The following is a 16,442-nucleotide window of genomic DNA, read 5'->3' as shown; positions in this document are numbered from 1 at the left end:
CCTTACTATCATCATTTACAGATAAAAGACTTGCTTTCAATATAGGCTTCATATTTATTAAATGCCATCGAGATGCAGATTTTATCATGGTTTAGACAGAAGAAAATAAAGAATTAGAAATGTATAATACATTCTATCTTATCTGCTTTATTTTTTTTCTCGTTTTTTTCTTATCTGCTTTAATAACAGGAATTGGATATTGTGGTTAATCCACTAAGAGAGTAATATTAATATATCTGCAGAATCCCAGTACATTTTTTTTAAAGAGTGATACTACATTAAAATTCCTATAGGACTACAATGGCTGTTTTTGGACGTACTTTAAGTTTTATAGTACCTCAGAAACATTATGTCACCAAAATGTAGACAAACTCATTGTTTCATACATAAATTTTGACTGAGTGCTTACTGGATGTCAGGCTGTATCTTAGAATACAAAGACATGAAGACATAATCCCTTCTGTAAAGAAGCTTTTAGTTTGAGAGGAGAAGACAGACAACTAAATATTTACATCTAATAATATGTAAAATATGGTGGCTTAATTTGGATTTCTCCAAAAGCAGACCCTATTACAAAGTCATGGGTAACATGTAATTTATTTGGAAGATTATCCTAGAAACACAAATGAGCAGGTTATCATGTGAGCAACTGGGGCTCAACTCCACAGAACCTAGTCAGGAACCATGAACAGCATACCTCAGAACTGATCTGGTAAGGGATGGGTAAACCAAGTCTTCCATCATGCTCTTCCTCACTGGTCTAATCACATCCTCTTCCTTCTGGACTATCAGCTAGAAAGCACCCTTAAAAAGATAAGCAGAGATATGCAGGCTCTTGAGGTAGGAAGCCACTGATGTGTGAGGGTAACTTCCCCCCTCAGTTGCAAATAGACGTTGAAGTAGACAAAAGGACAAAGGACACACTGTCAACAGCCCCTACTACAGATGATGTTGTAGAAGTCTGTCATTGTAGAGCAGGACCCAGAAGAGGAAAAAATCAGTTCTACCTGGTAAGTCAGGGAAGACTTCAGAGGACAACAGATGCTTGAGTAAGTGTTATCTGGGCAAATGTAAGGGAATGATGTAGAGGGCTGCTACTTGATTGAAAATACGTGGATGCCCTGAATCCTACTTATGCATTAACTGTGATCAAATTCACTGTTAAAATAAACATATATGTGTTTTCACATAGGTAGATACAGGTTCCAGTGCAGCCAGTTTTTGAAGCCAATGTAAATGTTTCAAGCTATTAACCATACAACAGACAATTTCTTGTGAGAACTAAGGAAATAATTGCTTTACTTCTCAATCTTGGCTTTGACTAAAAGAAATGAATGTGACATTGGAAACCTGGAGTGGCATTGATTGCCTGGAGTTCTGCTGGTAATGGAACTTTAGGAGATAAATTAAGTTCCAGGAGAACAGGAGGGCAGGGTGAGCCATTGGTCTTACAGGAAATGGGAGCTGGATCAGGTTTCAAGGCAGCTCGTATGATGAAGAGGACTAGATACACAGTTCTTGAAGTTGTCGTCCAAATAGAGATGGAAAAACAGAGCAGGATCCTACTGACTAGAACTGAGGCCCCAAATCAGAACAAGAGTAGCAGCGAGAGGAGGTGGATTGGGGGATGCGTTAAATACGTGATGGGATGCACTTGTTGTGATGAGCACCAGGTGTTCTTTGTTAAGTACTGAATCACCAAATTGTGCACCCAGAACTATTACACTGTATGTTAACTAACTGGAATTTAAATAAAAACAAACAAACAAAAAAGAATAGCAGTGAGAATGATACATCCAATAAATTTTTATTCATTTCCACATACACTAAGTCAGTACTTTGGGAACATTTGTAGCCATAAGAATTATTTGGCAGGTTTGCTTTAAATGAGCAGGTTCCCTGAGTTCTAACCTTTCTCTGCTCACATAGCACACTTCCATAGGTTTGGAGTGACATAGGGAATTAGCATTTTTAACAAGGGTGCCATGTGGCTCAGATGCACGTTGTCAGTGCACTATGTGGTAAGAAACACTGATTTAGGTAAGGTTGATTTCACGGTCTGGGAAAGAAGTAATCTTCAACTGAGCCCAACAATATGCAAAGTAGGGTGATCAATTCATCCCTCTACAAATCTTCCTCAACTTATGAGGGGTTATGTCCTGGTAAACTCATCATAAGTTGAAAATATCATAAGTTGAAAATGCATTTAATACACGTAACCCACCGAGCACCACAGCTTCGTCTAGGCTACCTTAAAACATGGTCAGAACACTTCCATCAGCCTACAGTGATGCAAAATCAACTAAAATAAAGCATACTTTATAATGAGAATTTAATATTTCATGTAATTTAGTGAATACTGTACTGAAAATGAAATCTAGACAGGTTAGATAGGTACAGAATGGTTATACAGATAACAGTCATCTACCTTCATGATCACGTAGCTGACAGGGAGCTGTGGCTCACCATAGCCACTCATCATCACAGAAGAGTATCTTACCACATATCACTAGCCAAGGAGAAGATCAAATTCCAAATATGGTTTCTACTGACTCCATATCACTTTTGCACCATGGTAAAGTCTTAAAATTGTAAGATGAACCATTATAAGTCTGGAACCATCTTGACACCTTTCCCAATTTTAGCATAAAAAGTCCCATGTCCCATTCTATTGCAGTGTCAGGACAGTTGGTCACCTGAGCATAAAGGAAAGTTCCACTGTGCCATAGAGCTCATTAAAGAACTAGACATTGTTACCTCAATTCTCTGGCATCCCTGTAGACTCCATATTGAGTCACACACCGTTCATGGTACTCCTTTCTTGAGTCAGATTTGTGATACTAACTCAGGTAAGATTTGATGCTTAAAAGCTCATGAGGTGCTAGGCTGAAGGTCCTGCTCCCAGAAGTTATACATCTACCCCTAACTCCCTTATCTTCTTGCCTGGAAATGGAGAAACCCCAGAAAATAAGAGGAAACCAAAGAAAAGCAAATACAAATCACACTAACTTCTGGATGACTATTTATATATAAACATCTTAACATCATGGGCAAGATCGGCTTTGGTATCAGGTACCCAGGTTACAGCTCTGTTCCATCATTTACAAGATATGTAAACTTGGTCCAATTACTTCCCCTCTATGTACCTCTGTTTCTTCATCTGTAAAGTGGAAATGATAGTAATATTAATAATCATAAGAATCAAGGTAATGTCTACTTCACAGAAGTAAATTAATTAACACATGCCCTCAGTACAGTGTGTGCCATATAACAATCACTCCATAAATGGAAGTCAATGTGATTATTAAAACCCTGATATTTAATCCCAAGTCATTCAGTTACTTGTATGAGTAACACTCATCTTTCACTCCCAAGCAAATTAAGTTGTAACATTCAAAGTCATTTTATGCAAAGAAGATTCTTTTCCTATCACCTATAATACCTAGTGGAAAATTTTACCCTGCACTTCAGTCTGTCTCTGGTGCTGATAGAAGACAGGATGAATCAGCCCCACACAGGATATTTATTAGTGCCCAGTCTGCTCCAGCATCCAGTGAGCTTACAAGCACAGGGAGGAGGCTTGGAAACACTTCAAAGCCTGCCGACATTCAGATTGCTTCTGGTGGCGGGTGGATTAGTATTGGTGGTCTGTCCTTAACCACACACTTCACCTCCATATGTCTCAGCCCTCTTCACCTTTCCCTCTGACTGTGACAATGAGAATATTGAAATCAATAAGTTCACTCTCCTTGCTCCAAGTACTCAAGTGCTTTAAAATGAAAAATGGTTCGGGGAAAGCAGCCAAGCAGAGGCAGGGGGGACATAGGTGGAAGTTAGAACTGGTACTTTCTACAGTCTAGAAGAGAAGAGAGAAAAGACAGGGGACTAGCAGTACAAATACTTGGGTCTTACTCCAGTTTTTCACTACTCAGTAGTGGGGACAGGTAATTTTAATTCAACGGGCTCTGCAATCCTTCCTCTGTAAAGTAAAGGCATTGGTCCAAATAAACAGCTATTAATCTTTACAGTTCTAAAGACTCTAAACATATTTTTTTGTGATTACATGTCAGACAGCTGGTTTTAGCTTTCTTCATTCATCTCTTTCATCAAAGCCTCCCCCACTGTTACCCTGTTATAATACATTCTTCTAACACAATTCATAAATTTAAATCATTCTGTACCTTTGTCTCCCCTGCTAGATTAGAAGTCCCTTAATGGCAGAGACTTCGTTTCAATGTCATTTTGTTTCCAATGCTTAGAACAGACCACACATATAAAGGTTTATTCAATAGGTGTTTTGGAACCGAACTGCTGCATTAGCCTCCTCACTTGTATTAGGATTTTGGCTAGAAATAGAGAGCCCATTCACACTGGGTAATTGAGGAGTCAACTAGGAGGACGATTTACAAGGTCTAGGCAGAATTAGGGTAAATTCACCATTGAGGGATTGTGAAGCATCCTGGGACTACAATAGCAAAGAGTTACTCTCCCCCTTCTAGCCCTCAAGGGGGTGAGGGAGAGGGAGCAGTTGCAGGAACCTGAGAAAGGGTAGCTAATGCCTATGTATTGAGACTGAACTGCCTGGCAGGATATGGACCTTCTGGAGAAAGGCAGGAACCAGGGACCTATATGCATCCCAAACTCACCCTCCTCAGCTCTTTGAGCCTTTCAATCTCCTGCCAGTACTTTCATTGGTTGAGCAGGAGGGAAAGCTGAGAAGATGGTAGAGTGTCTACACCTTCCATCAAGGTCAGCCTCCAGAGCACAGAGCAAGGTGAACAAGGGTGAAAAGTAGATCCAGAAGGGTAGACAAACAATAGCCAGCATGTGATCTCCCTACCCTCCTTCCAAAAGGATGCTGAATGACACTAACCTTTCAGGTAACTTCTTTACTCCACAAATATATAGACATTTCCTCAGCAACTCCAAATACAGCAAATATACCCACATACACATGTTTACACATTGCTTTATAAGTGTTACCTAGTTTCTAGCATAACCTCTTTTTCCTCACCAACCAGATTGTAAGCTGCCCAGGGGCAAGGACAATGTCTTCTACCTTTCAGGCCATGTCTAGTCCATCCTTGCTATCCATACAATGAGCACTCAATATTTATAACTTGAATGACCATCTTTCACTAAGTTTTCATATATCAAATTATAGAGTTATCTCATGTTAGCAGATTTGTAAATCTCCAGAAAGAGCCTAAAAAAATAGTGTGGCTAATTGCCAAGTACTGTGTTTCTGTTGAGTGATGACCATGAGTTTCTTCTCCTTAGAAAAACTGGCTTTGGATTTCACTCTACAGTAGTTCCTAGACTTAGTTTATTCAATATGTCTTTATTAATATTCAGAAGGAATAAAGTGCTGTACAAGGCATTGTGGGAAATGAAAGGTCAATTTGACTTATATTCTGTTCCAGGGAATTTAGAGTGCAGTAGGAGAAAGTATTGATGTAACGAGGTGGAAAGAAGGAAAAGAAAACCCTCAGAAAAACATTTTTTAAAAAAGACATGAAACGTTCAGAGAGTTCTAAGCAAGAGCAATGACTTTGGTGGAAGAAATTGAACTGATATCCTTTGGGTGAGGTCTTACAGAAAGGTCTTTGGTCTGAAAAGAGGAGAGAGAATATGCTCTGTGCATATACCTTGAGGCTTTTAGGGAAAAACAATTCTGTTGGTTTTCCTCTGAGTGAAAGCAAAGTGTCTAATGGATATACAATTGGGAAAACAATATGCCCGAATCAGATAAGGAGGGCCCTGAGTGGCAGGCTGAATCTCAACCACATTTCTCTAGGCAATGGGGAACCAGTGAAGGATTCTGAGCAAGTAATGAGAGCTGGAACTTCAAGGAAAAATAATAGCAAGTGACAATGCTTTGCGAGTTCTCTGTGCCAAGCAGTGCTCTTAATATTGTTCCCCAGTGGTATAATCAAGGGTGAAGGTAGGAGGAACAGTCAGCTCCAGGACTAATATTGTTTAGAATTATAGGCATACGAAAATAAAAAGTATCGAGACTTTTAGTTGGTTTCATTCTTTCCAAACTCTCTATAGACAGTGCATCCTTCCCCTTTCTGGCTCCATCTGGGGCAAACCATATACACTTATTAACTCATTCAATCTTCAAAATATCCCTGTGAGGTAGTACCTTTATAATTGCCAGAGAGGCACAAGAAGATAAAGTGATTTTGTCAAGATAAGAAAGCTAGTAAATGGCAGAGCCAGGATTTAAAGGCTGGCTCTCTGGCTCCTAAAACTATTCCAACTGTCCTGGCAAGAAGGTGATAACTTCTTTTAAATCAGGGGTTGTGCCTATTAAATACAGCTCCATGCAACGCCATGACAAATAGGGCCTTAAAGTGGTTATTTTATGACAATAATAGGCCTAAAATGATTAATTTTTCTATATACATCTAGAATCCTAAATAGTTCTATCCTAATTTTAAGTTAGTTCTATTTTGAGCCCCTATATACATAAGTCAGGGTGTTTACTAAGGATACAGGTGTATTTGACAGAAACAAAATAACTACAATTGTCTAATCAGGCATGTGGAGATAAGTGCTATGCCAGCTGCTATATGGGCAGGTCAGTGAGTTAACATTCTCAATGGTTAAGGAAAATCACTTCTTGCATTCTGACAGACAGGCTATTTGCAACATTCCTTTTCATATGGCCCAAGAACTATTGTTCAAAATGGTTGTTCTTAATATTAAAACCTTTGACTATTCTAAATGCCAAGGGCAAAAGCTCTTTGTCAGAGTATGTTTCAAGCATGATTAGGCATTACAAGAGAATTTCATATTATTAGTTCTTATCTTAGTGCACTTACACTCCACTTTGAATAAGAAACCCTTCTGATGGGGGGGATGAAGTAATCATAGTTTCAACTATGGGGTTGCCTTCTGATTCCAGGTGTTCTCACAGCCTACCCCTACCATGCGTTTCTCTCCCAGCCTCACTCCCTTCCAATCACCACCACCTCCTCCACTGTCACCTCCAATGCCGTAGTACTCAGTGGGACCACTGACACTGTGGAAGTTGGCATGTGCATGAGGCCCTCAGGCTGGACCAAACCCCTAGAGATTAAAACAATAACAGCAGGGCACCTAGGTCGCTCAGTCAGTTGTGTCCAACTCTTGATCTCAGCTCCGGTCTTAATCTCAGGGTCATGAGTTCAAGCCCTGCACTGAGGCTCCATGCTGGGTGTGGAGCCTAGTTTAAAAATAATGACTATAAAAATAATATTAATAAACATAACCATAATAACAACTGCTAATACAATTTTGTGCTTAGACTTCACATGCACAATTTCATTTAATGCTCAAACTATTGCTATCCCCATTTTCACATAAAAAAAAAAAGACTCAAGGGGTTCAGTGAAATAGTCAAGATCACACTGTTCATAAATAGTAGCATGTGAATTTGCTGGGAGGTCTATGTGACTTTAGAGTCCTTGCTTCTCCCCCCTCCGCTACACAAAGTATTTCCCCTGCAGTGGTACAATCAGAGGAAATAAAATAACAAAGGAAAGACAGACAGTCTGAAAAAAAAGGGAGATGTCTGAAACAATTTCTGTAAGAAGCAAGAGTCCTAAGATAGTTGTCCCTTTCAGTGGGTACAGTGGATGGGAAGGGGCTTTTTTCCTCTTGGAACAGAGTTGAGCATTTGCAAAATTCTCTGCACCCCTCCTGGGTCATCCTCAAGACTCTGGCTGGCTGATACTATTACCATTTTCTCAAAAAAAAAAAAATCAAACCAACCCGGGAAAATTTTTTTTTAATTTATTTATGATGGACAGAGAGAGAGAGAGGCAGAGACATAGGAAGGGGGACAAGCAGGCTCCATGCCGGGAGCCCGACGTGGGACTCGATCCCGGGACTCTAGGATCGCGCCCTGGGCCAAAGGCAGGCGTTAAACCGCTGAGCCACCCAGGGATCCCCTAACCTGGAAAAATTAAATCACTTTCTCCAAAATATAAGAATCCTAGACTTCTGACCCTCCTCAGTAAGACCTTGGTCTATTCATTTAGTGCACAAAAACTCTTCTGCCTTGCATTAGCAAAGGAAGGTTGTTGTTTTTTTTTTATAAATGAGATTTGACCAACAATATGTTATATGAAACTCTCCAAATTAAGCCCATTTTTAAAGATAATTGAATGTTAAGTTTTTTACTTACTTAAGAGTAATCCCATTCCACCCACTTTGCCTATTAGCATATAAGACAGTCACAAGCACGCTCTAAATGTAGGGTGTTTCACCTACTCCATTCTTCTCCTAGTCAATATATCTTTTTAAGCAGAAAAAAAAGATTTAAGAACATCAGATTTCCCTGCAAGGCAAATGCCAAATCTGAAGGTGCATTATAATGGTAAACATGTCCTCAATTTAAAATGAATATGTTTACTATCCCCCTTGGTTGATCTCATTTTAATTTTATAAGATAAGTGTAGACCCACTTGCATCCAAATAATGCAGTGTCTACAGAGATCTTCCAACTCTGTCATCCAGATGCTCAGATGGCCTAGTTCAGGAAGAAAGATAAAGGAGTAGGGGATTTGCTTATCAGCAAGAGCATCGATGCAATAATTTCTCTCCTAAATAAGGAAGATGGCAGAAAAATATTTTAATGTATAATAATCCTGAATAATTCTTAGAGGTTTCCTGGAATATTGATTTGGAAATGGTTCTTTACACTGTCAGCACTCAGTAGGAGAAAGTGAAATAGTGATGTCTTACATAGGTGCAGAAAGGAGGGGCAGTTTTGGTGGATAAAACGATAATGCAATCAACCTGTCAATTTTTGCTGACTCCAAGGTTGGGTTTCCCATAAGCCATTCTCATTATTTGCCCCTGGTTGCATTTGTATGTATATTGTCTGTCTAGGTCTCAGAGTAATAAATGCAGTTTATAGTTTTTAAAAGAATGCTATGTTAATTCTTGTATATCTCTCCATTTGGTCTCTTTATCATCATCTCCACTACCAGTACAATAGTGCAAGGCAGTATCACTTCTTCCTTGGCTTTTAGCAACAACCTTCTAACCAGCCATCATGAACCAACTCTTAGCCCTACTAAGCCCTCTTCTAGCTATTGATAAAGGATTCCTTTTTAAATACTAGACTAATCATGCCATACCCTGCTTAAAACAAGTCAGTGGCTTTCCATAGCTTTCAAGATACAGTCCAGATTCCTTAACCAGGTTGACAAGCCCCATGTATTGAGCTCTCAAATCTTCCCAACTTTATCTTTAACCACATTTTCGCTAGCTCTCTTGAGCTCCAGCCACAGTGGCCTTTCAGTTCCTCAAATGTGCCCTACTCCCACTCACCACAGCCTTCTGCACAGATAACACTATCTGCCCAATTATTCTCTTCCTTCCAACTGAACATCCTCCACATTTGTTGAATTACTCATCTTTCCTCTGGAGAGCCTTTCCTCAGGTGACTATGTAAACTGTGATCCAAACCAGGATAATTTTCAGAACTAAAGGGCTGTCAAGAATTAAGTTGGGACCATGGGCTAGGACCATCCCATTATATGTGCTCAAAGTAGCTCATACAGGTATATGGCTCTTTATCCTGAAGGAAGAGGAAGTAGAGACGGAAGAGGGTTAGACTGCCTTGTTTATTGAAACTCAAATTACCTCTCCTTCCCTATTCCTCTAATGACAAAGTACAACTCAATTTGTGGCCACCATATGTTTAACATCAAAGATGTGGCTTTATCTCTAAATTCTTTCATGGGAGAAAGCCAGCATGGAAAAAAGAATACATTCCTCATGTAAGTTCTGGGTGGAGAGAAACAAACACATGCTACTTGGATAGATATCCCAGTAGTATTTTCAATTTAGAAGTACTTTAATTGCCTTTTTGTGGTATTAAAAATAATATATGCTCATTATTTTTTAAATTTTAAACAAAAGATATGCAGAAAGTAAGAAAAAAAACAAAGAAAACACCAAAAAAACTTTCATAATCTAACCTTCTTTAATGAAATCACTGTTGATTCCTCCAATCTTTTTTCTATGTCTAAACATACTTCTGATATTTTTTAAATGAGAGTACTGTCCTGTAACATGCTTTTAATTTTTTTCTGAATATACTATATAAATCTTTTGAGAAAGAGAAAAGAAGCCTGTGATATTTGACAGCTGGCTGAGTACTGTCAGCTATAACTTGATGTTCTCTGTGAAATATAAACAATTTTATTGAACATCAACATCAGACAAAACCATTCTGTGACCATGATGGATCAGGACAGAAACAAGACTACCTGTCCTCATGCTTAAACACAAACAAAAACATGAACATTGTCCAAGACACCACAAAAATAACCAGACATTCCCTTTTCCTGACTAATATCAGGGACTGCTGCTTCTTTATCAATTATAGATTTAACCTTGCTTATCTGTCTTCCTTCTAGAAAAGATTTATTAAGATACACCTTCATGGAATTGTTCCACTGCTTGATAGCATACAAACCAGAGCAAAGCCCTGCTTCCTTAAACCCTCCCCAAAACCACCTGACACAAGGCCAAATCCCCTATAAATCATTTCTTTAAAAAAAAAGATTTTATTATTTATTCATGAGAGACACACAGAGAGGCAGAGACACAGGCAGAGGGAGAAGCAGACTTCCTGTGGGGACCCTGATGTGGGACTCAATCCCAGGACCATGGGATCATGGCCAGAGCCAAAGGCAGACGCTTAACCACTAAGCCACCCAGGTGTCCCCTCATAAGTGATTTCTAACAACTTCTGAGGTGCCTCACCATTTCCCATGGTGAGGTTCTCCCTCCCTGAAATGAGGAACAATCTCAACTTGTTCAACTGCAGGTGGGTGCCTGGTGGGCATTAGCTGGATAGAGTCTGATGTTGATATTCACATATCTGTTCACTTAAAAAAAATCATTTTATGGGATCCCTGAGTGGCTCAGTGGTGTAGCTCCTGCCTTCGGCCCAGGGCATGATCTTGGAGTCCTGGGATTGAGTTCCACATTGGGCTCCCTGCATGGAGCCTGCTTCTCCCTCTGCCTGTGTCTCTGCCTCTCTCTCTCTGTGTGTGTCTCTCATGAATAACTGAATAAAATCTTTAAAAAATCACTTTATGGTATTCTATTGCATGAACATATCATATTTTATATAATTGAACATCTGATACTATTTACTTCTAATGACAGTGCAATAAATACCTTTCTTTCCATATTTTTCTATAATTGCCTAGTAATTCCCTTATTATAAATTACTAAAAATATAATTGCTGGACTATGCTCATTTTCATTTCATTTTAAACTATTTTGTTATTATATAAAGGTGATATATTATCTTGGCAAAACATAATAAATCAAAGTTTTTTAAAAAGCCATAGGAAATATCACCTCACACCTGTTAGAATAGCTATTATATTAACAAAAAGTTCAGATGGTCATAAAGTTATAAACAAAAGTCCTCTTTCTCTCCACAGTCCTCCAGTATCATTCCTTAGAATTAACCATGTATATCTTTCTATAACTTTTGCCCAAATAAAAAGTGGATATAAGTTTTGACCACGTGTATACATATATTCCCTCTCACACAAAAGTATAGCTGTATATTCTTTTTTTGAAAAAGGTTATATTATGCTTGTAATTAATTTTGACATATATTGCAAAATTATGCTACCTTTACACTCCTACCAACAGTGTATGAGAATGTCTACTTTAAGCATGTAAATTTAGCATTTAAAGTATTAAGAAGAAAAATCTATGGCCTAACTCAGTTTCATTTTCTTTATTTGTAAAAGTCTGCTAACAATATCTTTTTTTACAAAGCTGTTTCAGACATTTTTTTAAATTTTTATTTATTTATGATAGTCACACAGAGAGAGAGAGAGAGGCAGAGACATAGGCAGAGAAAGAAGCAGGCTCCATGCACCGGGAGCCCGATGTGGGATTCGATCCCGGGTCTCCAGGATTGCGCCCTGGGCCAAAGGCAGGCGCTAAACCGCTGTGCCACCCAGGGATCCCTGTTTCAGACATTAAATGAGATGATATAAAGAGAAATTCCATGCATTTTCTGACACACAAAACATGTTTGTGTAAATAATAACAATTGATATTATTATTTGGTTTAGCTGCCACATTAAATTAGCACTATGTAATGCTCCCAGTTCTATTCTTTAATGTTAGGAAAATAAATCTAACATTTCAAACCTTAAGACCCAAATTACATTTTAATAGCAAGGGGCTAAGAAATTTTAAATGATGTGACTTGAGCTGGCTACAGTCTCTAGGAAAGAAAAATATCTTCCATATTATCTTGCTAATCAGTCCTCTGGCTACAATTTTCTATTGATTTCTCCCTTGGAGAATTTGAGAATATTCTAATACCCAGAACTTTGGCACACAAGCACTTGATAAATGTCTCCAGATTCTATCTTAAAAAGCAATAATGCAATTTGGGTGAAAATAAAGATGTGGCTGAGTGGAGGCTCTAAGGATGAACGGGCAGATTTCATGGACCTATTTCCCTATTACAGAAAGAGATATTTATTGCCTGCAGCCCAGCTGAGGGACTGCATTTGGAAATGCCATAGACAGTAGTCTGTGGCTGAGGTCCTGGGGCTCAGCCCAGGATAAGGCATTTGGCAGGTTCAGCTCGAGAATGGCAGGAAGCCTGCTTTCCAAACAGCAGCTGCAAAAAGAGACAGAGTTTGTTAAAACTTATTTGGCCTCATTTTCATCTCTCCCTGCACCCCTTCAGCACTCTCCCAGGCACAGTGCTGTCTTTGTAATCCAAGACCGGAGAGCAGGGCAGGAAAAGAAAGGAAGGGGAAAAGGGAGGGTGAGGAGAGGCGGACAGGGAGAATGGAATGAGGAGAAAAGGAAAAGAGCATTCAAGGCATTGAGAAAGAGAAATTGGAGGAAGCTGGAGAGAAGATTAGAATTCACTTCCAGACAATAAGAACCATGCTCTGGGGGTATTTGACAAAAATCTGGGGTCTTTCTGCATTGAGGCCTTTAATCTGAATCTATAGATGTCTTATTGTTATCATTATGATTTCCTTTATCAAGGTTATATATATCTATTGTTTTAACTTTGATGATAAATGAAAATGTTAAATAGTAACTTTCCATTTTAGGTAAAAAAGCACAGAAATATTAAGTAACTGTACTACTAATACTCCAGAAGTTGATGACCAAGGGGATATTAAGAAACAGATTCCCAGAACCCCAACCCAATGCTTCCTTTCCAATACCGGCCTTCTGATTAATTCTCTATGTTTTCCCATTTGTCTGGTGGATTGATCACACTATTATAGATGTCACCTAATTGACAGGAACAGCTTGATAAATTAGAGCGCAGCTTCCACAAACAGGTTGTATGGGTATGAATTTGGGTTTCATCATGCATTAGCTATAGGACTATAAACAAGGTCTTTAACCTCTCTGTGTCACAGTTTCCTTATCCACAATGACAGTATCCAAAATGGAAATAACAATAAGGCATAGCTAAAAAGGTTACTATGAAGATTAAACAAAATAATGCTCATGATGTGATTAGCATGGTGCCTGACACAAAGTGAAGACGCAATAAATGTTTGGGGAAATGGTGGTGGTTATGCATTAGTAAATTTCTATCAGATTATACGGACAGGATTTCCCAGTTGCATAGCAGATCTTGAAAAAGTGTTTTCATGATCTCTACTACATTTTTGATGAAAAAAGCAATTGAGATTTTCTGGAGCTAGGGAGAAAAGTTGCTCTAAGAAAATATACATCAGAGGGCAAACATTAGTATTTATATAGCTGAAGTTCCCAGGTCTCCAAAGATTGGGAAGTGAGAGGTGCCATGAATTCTACTTCACTAGGGCAACTCTACAAGTCATTTAATGCCTTGGAGAAAAACGATCCCATCATATTAGTGGTTCTTTACCTTTAGGGAGAAATTCATCTTTTCAAGGCTCTGATGAAAGCTATGGAAAAGAATTCACAAACATGCAAAATTTTGCATCCAATTTTAAGAATTAAGCTCCTATGAAATGCCAAGCACACTTTGGCAGATGAAGAAAAGATAAAAGATGTAGGCAAAAACAGCTCTGCCTTTCTAAACTTAAGATCTGCAGCAAAGTGGAGTTTTGATCCTAGATTATTCTCCCTGCTGACTTGCTACTTTGGAGTGTCAGCATCTCCTCTAACCTACTTAACTGGTAAGTGGTAAGTGTGCACTTGAATATTAGGTCAGAAGTGAGAAATAGGACAGAAGTGGGGGGAGGAGATGTAGCAAATGTGTAGGCAAGAACCTAGAACCTTTTATTATGCCTCCTTCAACTTTCTCACATGATAAGGGGGTAAGGAGGGGAACAAAGCTGGATGAATTTATAGGAACAAAGAAAGGCCTCTTCTAACCTTGTGATCTGTACTAAGAAAATCCAATCCTGTCCACATTTTCCATGAGGCATCAGTTGCTCTTTATAGTTGTTAAGACAGCAGATTATTATTAGTCCTATGGAAAATACTGAACCACAGTTGTTCTTAGGAATATCTTGCTGCTTAAACTTAAATGTCACAAGGTATTTGATCATAGTAGATGCCAACAGGGCAGGCAAAGTCCTATAGCCTGGAAAGCAAAGGGCATAAAGAAATGACAGAGGTACGCACAATACAGATCTGAGGATGACACAGACAGGTAATACATTCTTTCTGAGAATAGTTATTTAGCTTTAGAATGTAGCTTCTAACCCTCTAATTGTCTTCCTTGCACTTGTTCTGCTAAGGCAGGCATTTCCAGCCTTGGATTACAACAGTTCCTTACCAATCATTTGATAAAGTTGCAAATAAGTTCCAGCACCTCTTTGATAATAGAAGTTCTCACCCTCTCTTTCACACCTTGCCTCCCTATGAAAATAAATTAAGCGTATCTGACTAGGCCTTCCCAAGGATCTGGTAAAAAAAAAAAAAAAACAAAAAGCAAAAAGATAAAGTGTGAATCACTCTATTATATATATATATATGTGTGTGTGTGTGTGTGTATCTTTAAAATGTGACTGATTCATAGAATCAAAATACCTGATGTTGAAAGAATTTTCTAAAGTCACCTAGATTGAGACATTTGAGATAGCAGAATAATGATATGCAGATTGCCTGAAAAGACTAAGTTAAATTTCTTTTTGCCTTCCTTGCTTCGTTCTTGCCTTTCTTCCTCCCTCCCTCATCTCCTTCCTTTCTCCTTTCCTTCTTTCTTCCTTTCTTTCTAGTAATGAGGTTTCATTAACTCGGACACACTGTGTACACAAAATAACTAGAATAAAGCTGATAAAACATTACTGAGCAGAGGGCTAACTCTAAAAAATAGATAAGGGTGGTTTAGAATCACATACCAATCTACCCATCATTACTTCTGTACACATGGGTTTAGTACATCCTAGAGGATTTGAAGGTACTTTTTTTAAAGATTTTTATTTATTTATTCATGAGAGAGAGAGAGAGAGGCAGAGACACAGGCAGAGGGAGAAGCAGGCTCCACGCAGGGAGCCCGACGTGGGACTCGATCCTGGGTCTTCAGGATCACGCCCTGGGCTGGCTGAAGGCGACGCTAAACTGCTGAGCCACCCGGGCTGCCCTGAAGGTACTTTTTTTTCCAGTTTCCCTATAAGCCTATTTGGCCTCTGGGTTTACTAGCCACTTTTCTTACTTTCTATGCATAGGACAAAATCTTCTTTGATCCAGACTACTCCTAAAATTCTGAATTAATGATGTCTGTGCAATGCAGGTTTCATGGGCATGGATTTCTATCTGTATGCCCCCCTCATTTTGCTTTAAGTCCAGCTTCTCTCCCGAGCTCTACCCATTTCTGGTTTCTCTACTGCAAGTCTTCAAACTAGACAACTTGTACCCTCCTATGCATGGATTTTCCAAAGGCTATGTGGTCATGAACATTTTCAAGGGAATGCTTTTTCCTAAAACTTATCTCCTAAGAAAGTATAATAGTCAGTATTGTGCCAATTGCTTTTCCATCTCCCCCCACCCGATTTTCTCCCTTTTTACAAAAAAAAGACACAGCTCTCACCTATGATTCTTACTATCATAAGATTAATCAGGTTGTTTCCAATTCTTTGCTTTCAATAAATTTGAAGGAGAATTTAATGAACATGTCCACTAACACATCATTGAAAGTGAGTTTGATGATAGATTATACGATTCTTGGCATATATCTTTAAGGTGTTCATAGCATTGAGTAACAGTGCCATATTAAAAAAAAAACAGAGAAGTGACAATGAACTGATGTTGCATGATGTCTCATTCTGACATTCTAACATTCTTTTTCTCAATATCGGAGCTAATTAAAAAAGAAAGTCAGCCCCAATTATCTCATTAAAAGATGCATTTCCAATACAATTCTATCTAGTGTTTATTGAATTGTATATTATGTGTATTGTGTGATCAATCGTCTACTACTTGTAACA

The 16,442-nt window shown here is 38.6% G+C and overlaps 1 long non-coding RNA gene across 1 annotated transcript in view; it reads right to left on the bottom strand.

The window, feature by feature from the left end:
• Window positions 1-744: 744 nt before the first annotated feature.
• The window catches only part of LOC129521469 (uncharacterized), a 71,545-nt gene continuing 55,847 nt past the window's right edge, over window positions 745-16,442 (bottom strand). Inside the window, exon 3 of the long non-coding RNA XR_008666816.1 lies at window positions 745-804. This is a non-coding gene — a long non-coding RNA (uncharacterized LOC129521469). The remainder of the gene's footprint in view (window positions 805-16,442) is intronic.

The sequence above is a fragment of the Nyctereutes procyonoides genome, unplaced genomic scaffold (genome assembly GCF_905146905.1).
Source record: "Nyctereutes procyonoides isolate TBG_1078 unplaced genomic scaffold, NYPRO_anot_genome, whole genome shotgun sequence".
Taxonomy (NCBI): Eukaryota; Metazoa; Chordata; class Mammalia; order Carnivora; family Canidae; genus Nyctereutes; species Nyctereutes procyonoides.
Note: the sequence above shows the minus strand (reverse complement) of the source record. Positions and strands in the feature narration are given on the sequence as shown.